The sequence below is a fragment of the Myotis myotis genome, unplaced genomic scaffold, assembly GCF_014108235.1.
Source record: "Myotis myotis isolate mMyoMyo1 unplaced genomic scaffold, mMyoMyo1.p scaffold_m19_p_3, whole genome shotgun sequence".
Classification (NCBI taxonomy): Eukaryota; Metazoa; Chordata; class Mammalia; order Chiroptera; family Vespertilionidae; genus Myotis; species Myotis myotis.
Genome location: NW_023416335.1, coordinates 137,769,565 through 137,778,663, shown reverse-complemented (window position 1 = coordinate 137,778,663; position 9,099 = coordinate 137,769,565). Strand labels below are relative to the sequence as shown.

General features: G+C 42.5%; 1 pseudogene; it reads right to left on the bottom strand.

Moving 5' to 3' along the window:
• Window positions 1-859: 859 nt before the first annotated feature.
• LOC118649730 lies at window positions 860-1,076 on the bottom strand (annotated as a pseudogene).
• Window positions 1,077-9,099: the final 8,023 nt, after the last annotated feature.

The following is a 9,099-nucleotide window of genomic DNA, read 5'->3' as shown; positions in this document are numbered from 1 at the left end:
TTTGCATTTTTGTCAGTTATGCTTAAGCACCAGACTACTCAAACTAGCTTTCAAAATAGAACCAGAGGCATAGATGCATGGAACAAATTAATAGAGGTCAGAAGGGAGGAGGATGGGGAGGGGGAAAGAAGGTGAAGAGAACAGCCAAAGAAGATATAAGCATAGCTCATGGACAGAGACAACAGTGCGCTGAAGGCCAGAGTCGGGGATGGGTGTTGGTGGGGTTGAGGAGTAGGGGCTGGGTGGAAGTGGGTAAAAGAGGGAGAGAAATAGGGGACATCTGTACTAGTGTCAACAATAAATTTAAAAAACAAGAAACTAGCTTTCAAGGAGCTCCCTGCCTCAGCCCAAAGGCAGACATGCAAACAAATACTTGGGATGTAATCTAATGGCAGAGCAGTGGAATGAGAGACAAACTGGGTAAGTGAGCCATGAAAGCTCCACAGTGTAGATCTCAAAGGGGGATAAGAATTTGTTCGATGGAGAGGAGAAGAAAGGCATTGCAGGCCAGAGACCAGCTAGAGCGCAGACATTTTTTCCTGTGAAAGTGCCAGGCATGTTGAGGGAAACAGTGAAGGGCCTGGTGTGGCTCTAGGAAACATACATGTGGGGAAAGGGGTTTTGGCATAAAGTGACTAGAGAGGTAGATTGGGAGCAAATGATGCAGAACTTTGCATGTCAGCCAGAGGCTTGTGGACCTGATCTTAGCAGTCATCAGAATGGTTCTGTGTTGTTTTATTTTTAAATAAAGGAATTTAATATGACAACTGTACATGACTTGATTTCCACAATGGAACAGGCCCATTGGAGAGGGGACAAGTGGAAGCAATGTATTTCCTCTGGTGAACACAGTCATTATTTACACTTTTTCAGAGGCTTCTAGCATGATGACACACTTCCTTGTATTACCGCCACTCCAATACTATTCTGTGGCTCCTGGTTGTGATCTCTACACATCCATCTATTACAGGATTCATAAAGGGACCAAATCCCCTTCCTTGGACATGTTTGCTACTATTTAATTTTCAAGATAACTTCTTACATTTTTTCAATTCTCGAGGGTGAGCTATGCTCATGGCGTCTACTTAGTGGCTTAGTGTTACCTTGAAATGGAAATTGTGTGCTCTCTCTCACACTCTCGCGGTTTGTAAAGAGGATAGTGCAATGGATTACCAAGCAATTCCTTCTAGTTCAGTGGTTCTCAACCTTCCTAATGCTGCGACCCTTTAGTACAGTTCCTCATGTTGTGGTGACCCCCAACCATAAAATTATTTTCGTTGCTACTTCATAACTGTAATTTTGCTACTGTTATGAATTGTAATGTAAATAACTGATATGCAGGATGTATTTTTGGCGACCCCTGTGAAAGGGTCATTTGACCCCCAAAGGTTGAGAACCGCTGTTCTAGTCTAATCTACCTGGGCCACTATCCCCACCTGCCTTGTTAGAGGAAATTGCTACCTTCTGGGTCATTGCCACCTCTCACTCATCTCTCCAACCTCACTAAGCAATCCATCATATGCTCCTTCTAACTTCCCACCCCTCACACCCCCCTCTCCCACCCCACCCCATTCCTCTCAGCTTCCTTAAAAACCTACCAAGTTCCAATAGCTTCTTTCTTTCTTATTTCTAGCAACTGGTGATCGCCTTTGCTTCCCAGACTATATTTGATCTTTGAAACATCTGTGGTTTTTATCTTGTTAACCAGGACAAGTTAACACCCTATCAATGGTCATCCATAGTATCCGTGACCTTGGACATATGACTGTCACCTCAAAACAAGCAAGTTCTGCATCTGTAACAGAGAGTAGACTATTCATCTGTTCAATACTTTTTTATTGAGCACCTGTTATTGGAGAGATTATTTTAGGCACTGGGGAGACAATTAGGAATAAAATAAATGAGACATTCACTCTCTGGAAGTTTATGGTCTATAACAGGATTTAGCAAACCATAGCTATTGGATCAAATCTGGCCCACCATCTGGTTGTTTTTTTTTTAATAATATATATATTTTTTATTGATTTCAGAGAGGAAGGGAGAGGGAGAGAGATAGAGATAGAGAGAAACATCAATGTTGAGAGAGAATCATTGATTGGCTGCCTCCTGCATGCTCCATACTGGGGATCGAGCCCACAACCATGGGCCCTTGATTGAAATCAAACCTAGGCTGATGTTCTATCCACTGAGCCAAAAAAGCGAGGGCCCATCTGTTTTTGAACATAAAGATTGATTGAAACACAGCCATGTTCATTCATTTAGATTACCTATGGCTGCTTTCATGCTAAAAGAGTAGAGTTATGTACTTGCAACAGAGACTATATGGCCTGAAAAGCCCATATACTTATTTACACAGAACATTTGCTGATTCCTGGTGCAGAAATGTGCTTCTTGAACTACCTTTAATGAAAGATCAGTTGTATTTTATATTTTATCCTATTGTGAGATAATCACTTAATATAAGATCTACTCTTTTAACCAGTGTTTTAGTGTAAACCGTATTATCACTGACTAGAGGTACAGTGTTATACAGCATATCTCTAGAACTTATTTGTATTGCTTGTCTGAAACTTTATTGATTGGTATCTCCCCTTTCCCCCCTCTTCTCAACTCCTGACAACCACTACTCCACATTTTGATTCTATGAATTTGATTATTTTTGATGCTTCATGTAAGTGGAAGTAAGTATTTAATACAGTCACATATTCCATAACAACAGAATATGTTCTGAGAGATGTGCTGTTAGCTGATTTTGTTGTGCAAACATCACAGAGTGCACTTACACAAACCTAGATGGTACAGCCTAGTACCTACCTAGGCTGTATGGTATAACCTAGGGCTCTTAGGCTACAAACCTAAACAGCATGTTACTGAATACTGTAGGAAATTATAACACAACTAGAGGCCCAGTGCACAAAATTCGTGCATGGGTAGGGTCCCTAGGCCTGGCCAGCAATCAGGGCTGATCAGGGCCTTCCGGCTGCCGGCCAGGGCCTTCCTTCGTTCCATGCCGCCCCCTGGTGGTCAGCACACATCATAGTAAGAGATTGACCTCCCAGTCTCTGGGTCGAACACCCAAGGAGACACTTTGCATATTAGCCTTTTATATATATACTAGTGGCCCGGTGCACAAAAATTTGTGCACTCGGTGGGGGGGGGGAGGGTCCCTCAGCCGGGCCTGTGCCCTCTCGCAGTCTGGGACCCCTCGGGAGATAACGAACTGCTGGCTTAGGCCTGCTCCCGGGTGGCAGAGGGCAGGCCTAATCCCTAGGTGCAGCCCCTGGTCGGGCTCAGAGCAGGGCCGATTGGGGAGTTGGGGCGCTGCCCCCTGTCATGCACAGAGCAGGGCAGATTGGGAGGTTGCAATGCCACCCTCAGTCACGCTCAGGGTAGGGCCGATTGGGGGGTTGGGGCACCGCCCCCTGTCACACTCGAGGCAGGGTCGATGGGGAGGTTGCGGCACCACCCCCTGTCATGTACAGAGCAGGGCCAAACAGGGGGTTGGGGCGCTGCCCCCTGTCACACTCAAGGCAGGGTCGATGGGGAGATTGCGGCGCCACCCCCTGTCACGCACAGAACAGGGCTGATCAGGGGGTTGGGGAGCTCCTCCCGTCACGCACAGAGCAGGGTCAATCAGGGGGTTGGGGAGCTCCCCCCTGTCACGCACAGAGCAGGGCCCATGAGGAGGTTGGGGAGCTCCCCCCTGTCACGCACAGAGCAGGGCCCATCAGGGGGTTGGGGAACTCCCCCCTGTCACTCACAGAGCAGGGCCCATCAGGGGGTTGAGGAGCTCCACCCTGTCACTCACAGAGTAGGGCCGATAGGGGAGTTGGGGCACCACCCCCTGTCACGCACAGAGCAGGGCCGATCAGGGGGTTGGGGCGCCACCACTGTCACACTCAGGGCAGGGCCGATGGGGAGGTTATGGCTCTACCCCGTCACACACAGAGCAGGGCCCGTGGGGTGGGGGGGTTGGGGCGCCACACCCTGTCACACACAGAGCCGCAGGGCGATCAGGGGGTTGGGGTGCTCCTCCCTATCAGGCACAGAGCAGGGCTGATCAGGGGGTTGGGGCGCCTTCCCCTGTCAGGAACAGAGCAGTGCCGATAGGGAGGTTGTGGCCCTGCCCCCTGTCACACACAGAGCCGCAGGGCGATCAGGGGGTTTGGGTGCTGCCCCCTGTCACGCTGATCCCGGTGCCAGGAGGCCTCGCTGCTCCGCTGATCCCTGTGCTGGGAGGCATATTACCTTTTACTATATAGGATAGAGGCCTGGTGCATGGGTGGGGCTGGCTGGTTTGCCCTGAAGGGTGTCCTGGATCAGGGTGGGGGTCTCCACTGGGGTGCCTGGCCAGTCTGGATGAGGGGATGATGGCTGTTTGCAGCTGGTCACATACCCTTCAGGGTGGGGGTCCCCACTGGTGTGCCTGGCCAGCCTGGGTGAGGGGCTGAGGGCTGTTTTCAGGCTGGGACTGAAGTTCCCAACTACTCTTTTTTTTCTTTTTCTTTTTTTTTATTCTGAGCCAGCTTTAGCCTGGCTCCAGCTCTGAGGCCTCTGCTGCTGAAAGATGGTATCTGGTTTGTTTGGGTTCTATAATCGAAACTCTGTATCAACTCCAGCTCTGAGATCCCAGCTCACTGAAAGCTGGTTTCTGGGGTTTTGTTTAGCTTCTATCTTTGTAACTATGTTTCAAACTGCAGGCTCAGAGGCCGGCAAGGCAGGCGTGGAACGTTGCAGTCCTCCTTCAAGCTGCCTGGCTGCTGGCCGCCATCTTGGCTGGCAGTTAATTTGCATATCGCCCTGTTTAGCCAATGGGAAGGGTAGCGGTCGTACGCCAATTACCATGTTTCTCTTTTATTAGATAGGATAGATGGTAAGTCTTTGCATACCTAAACACTTAAACATAGAAAAAGTACAGTCAAAATATGGTCTCTTTCACAGGTTTTAAGGATTATAATGTTAGCATATCTTATTTTTTGGAGAGACACAGTTTGACCCACATAGGCTCCAATATCACATTTACATTTGATTCTGCAAAAATAATAATGGAAGACAGAGGCTTTGCCTCTTGCCTGTAAGAACACTTTCTATATGGTGTACAGAAAAATTTTGCTTACACTGGTCATACTTGGATGCAAAGGCCAGCTTTGTGCCTGGCTAAATTGGAGTTTCTGTTACTAAGGAAGAAAGAATGAACCTATTTTGGGTGATGACAAGCCTGTGTTTTAAAATTACTCTTCAAACCAGTTACACTAGTTAGTTTGATCTATTGGATTGCGATGTTTGGCCCTCTCACTGAAAACTACATAAGCATATCATCTGTTTTAGGCCGGGACAGAAATATATGGCTTCTTGGAAGTTTCTATCAAGCGCTATCATAGTGTGGTTGTGTAACTTAGTGATACTCTCTTAAGCTAGTCAATAAATTTCTCTCATTCCCAATGTTCTCATTTATAAACTAAAGATGGTACATACCTCATATTATTGTTATATGGCTTACATGGGATAATATACATGTGAAAATTCCTGGCCTAAATAGGTACTTTATACCCATTTGTTAAATATTAATCCAGGAAGAAGATAGAGGGAAAGAGAAAAGGAATGAGGAAGGGAAAGAAAAATAATTGCTTTCTGGATATAACATTCTAATGAAAAGAAAAGCTTATGTGAGGGAAATGTGTATTTTTTTCCGTCGTTTTAAGTAAGTCATGGTTCTTTTGAGAAAATATTGATCTATTTGCTCTCAGAAGTTCTTTTGATTTGATATAAAGCCATACCACATAATTTGAATTCTTATTTGAGGGATAATGTTCACCCAGTCAAGTGAGAAAACAATCATTGAACAGATAATATCACATGACCTGATAAAGTAGCAGTGATTGCTATTTTATTTATTTATTTATTTATTTATTTATTTATTTATTTATTTATTTATTTTGCCATTGTGTGTAATTCAGAGCAGTAATCCAAAGGATGCTTTTGACATTGAATAGTTAATGTACTCAGCTTTTCCAATAGACATTGTAGCAGAGTCTACTAGTTTCCCCCCAATATCCAGTCGCTCCCTTTTTCTATGTGGTTGAATTTTTTGGTTGGGACATGTGGCCATGCACTGACTGATTACACTTCTCAGCCTCCCTTGCCACCAGGTGTAACTTTGATGAATGGATAGGAGCATAAGTAACGTGTGCAATTTCTGGGTCATGCCCTTAAGGGGGAGAAGCATATCTGTCCCTGTTCTCTCTTCTCCTCCTGCTATCTGAGATGTGGATGTGATGCGGAAACTTCTTTGATGAAGGCAACTATTTAGGACAGCAGAGCAACAAGATAACATGAGCCCTGGGTTTCTAATATCACGAAGCTGCCATAGCAACCCAGTTCTGCGTAAAGTTGGATTGTTACATGAAAATAAACATTTGTTTAAACCACTGTTATTCTGAGATTTATTATAACAACTGAACCTTCGTCTGAAGAAAATATGGTAAGGGGGAGAGATCAACCAAAGGACTTGTATGCATGCATATAAGCATAGGCGATGGACGCAGACAACAGGGGGTGAGGGTGAGGGCAGGATTGGGGGAATGAGGGGACAATGGGGGGGATAAAGACTCATTTGTAATACCTTAATCAATAAAAATTAAAAAAAAGAAAATATGGAATAGGTACCTAAAAGTGGGAATTGGCTGAGTGGTGAGTCCAAGAGCAGTTATTGCTATCTGGAAGGTGGGTACTGTTATTCCACGGAGGAAAGCTATTTGGAGAACTGTCATCTGTAATAACTTGGACTAAATGCTCATGAAGACCATAGCTCTACGGGAAAAGATAAAGAATAATTTTGGATGTTGGACTGTAATGGCTGCTCCTTTATTTCTTCCAGTGAAGTTTTAAAGGCAAGATAGAGATTCATACTGGATTGAGTCTATTGCAAGCACAGATGGAAAGGAGTACAACTTTCCTAACAGAAGATCTCCCCACTTATGCCAGAAATCTTAAATTGACTAAGCACTGAGTATTTAGGAAGGATTAGAAAACCCCAGCTCCTTCTGCAGACCAAATGGTAGCAATGATAAAGGGTTTGATATGATACGAGATGAACAGGATATGAGCAGGAGTGGCAAGAAGCTGGTTTTAGTTCCTCATTAATCTCTACCCAAAGCTTCTCAAGCGAGTCCAAATAAAAATAATTATACATTTCCAAGTTGATTTTCTTCGATGTTCAATAGAAAGCATCATTACAAAACTTCAATGGTTTATTGACCGCCACAAACAATCTATGTAAAATAATGTGCTTACTATTTAAATGTAATCTTAGGTAAATTCCTCTAGCTTAAAAATCTTCAAACCAGTCTGCAATGCCTGGGATACAAGATTTCCCCATGGGTCTTGGACACATATGACTTTATGAGAGTCCATTTATAGATATTAAACGTTTGTGTTTATTCTTTCTAAAAATGGATCTACCTGAGAATTTCTCCCTGGTCAAGAGTCATTGTACTTTGCTGCTTTTTCTTTCACAATTGTCCTTCTCCCACTTGATTAAAAAAGGCCTACTAGCTCTCTCCCATCTCCAATCCCAGCATACTGTGAATGTGTGATACTTTATGGGGATGACAATTATTGATCATTAATACTAACGATGGCCAGAAGGTTTTTAATGAAACACTTAGATCATTGTTGTTACAGGAAAAGAACTCCATTTAATTTCAATTTCTATACATAGTTCTATTGCAAAGAAACATTACAGAGATGATTGAAATGAAGTAGAAAACACCAAATATATTACATCATGCAATTTTGTGAAGGATGTGAAAAGAAAATAAGAATTCAAGGAGCAAAAGGAACTGTTAAAGAAGAACTTGTTTATATGTTTTTAAAATAAATGATGTGCTGTCAAATCACTATATTCTTTCTGACACATTGAAAAAGTGTTATAACCATTTTATTTTTAAAATGTCAAAATATGCAATATGTTGGATTTGCTTCTTTTTTACTATATAAACTTATGTGGGAGGAAAATTATATATTTAGATTTAAACATTTTGTGGGGGCTTCACAGCATTTAAATGGTTTTTAAATGTATACTCAGGCAAAATGTTTGAAGACCCCCTTCTTTCCCCATTGTAACTGGATTACTGCCCATAAGCCCCTCCTATATAGAATTAGGGAACTTCTGTTGCTCCAGAGCAAATAATGCTTTGTTTAGAATTGCTGATGACTTCTGGATGGTTGTGTATTGTCTATGGGAGCCAAATGAAATCAGCACAAGTTTTGAAGAGGTTAAGCTTCAGACTTGGGTAGAATGGATGGACCTTTCAGTTTAAGTGTAAACAGTAACATTAGGTTATTTGAGGTGAAGAAGCATATATGGAAACAGTAACAATGTATGCCTGTGTTTTTTTTTCTCCTTTTGATGGGTTTTTCCTTTTCTTTCAGAAAAGGTTGAAAGTATACTTTCTCATTTCTTCCATATTTCACACTGTCACATGGAGATGATCTTGCTGAAACACTGTTATTCTACGTGCTTTTCTTGTATCCAAAGCAAATACTAGTTTCCAGTCCTTTGTATTTTTTTCAAATAGGACTGTTAGAGAGCCCAGTTATGAACTGTATTCATTCTATTACAGCTGGAAGGCTTGGCAAGTGTTTTTTAATGAAACATTGTGTACCTTATTAGGTTTGCCACCTTTTTTTTTTTTTTTTTTTTTTTTTTTATAACAAAGGAGATAGAGAAGAATAAGTCAATGGAATGTTTTTAAAAACACGTTAGCTTGATTTTCTAATAAGGAAACAAGTATTAGACTTGTATTAGCACACTGATCACTTTTTAAAAACACCTGAGAATGAGGGTTGAATATAATTTCATTAAAACTTTAATTTGTCTTTTAACAGAAATATCCTCTCCACTATAGATCATACTAATTGCTCTCATTAGAGCCAACTGTGAAAGAGACTTTTAGAAGTATGGTGTAATCTGTTTTCTAATAGGAATATATTGATTTCCCACTATTTGGTCCTATTGAAATAAGAGGAATACAATTTGCATTGGTTTTAGCTGTGAAGTTGGGTACTCAAGGGGGATTCTCCCTAGCCAAATTTCTC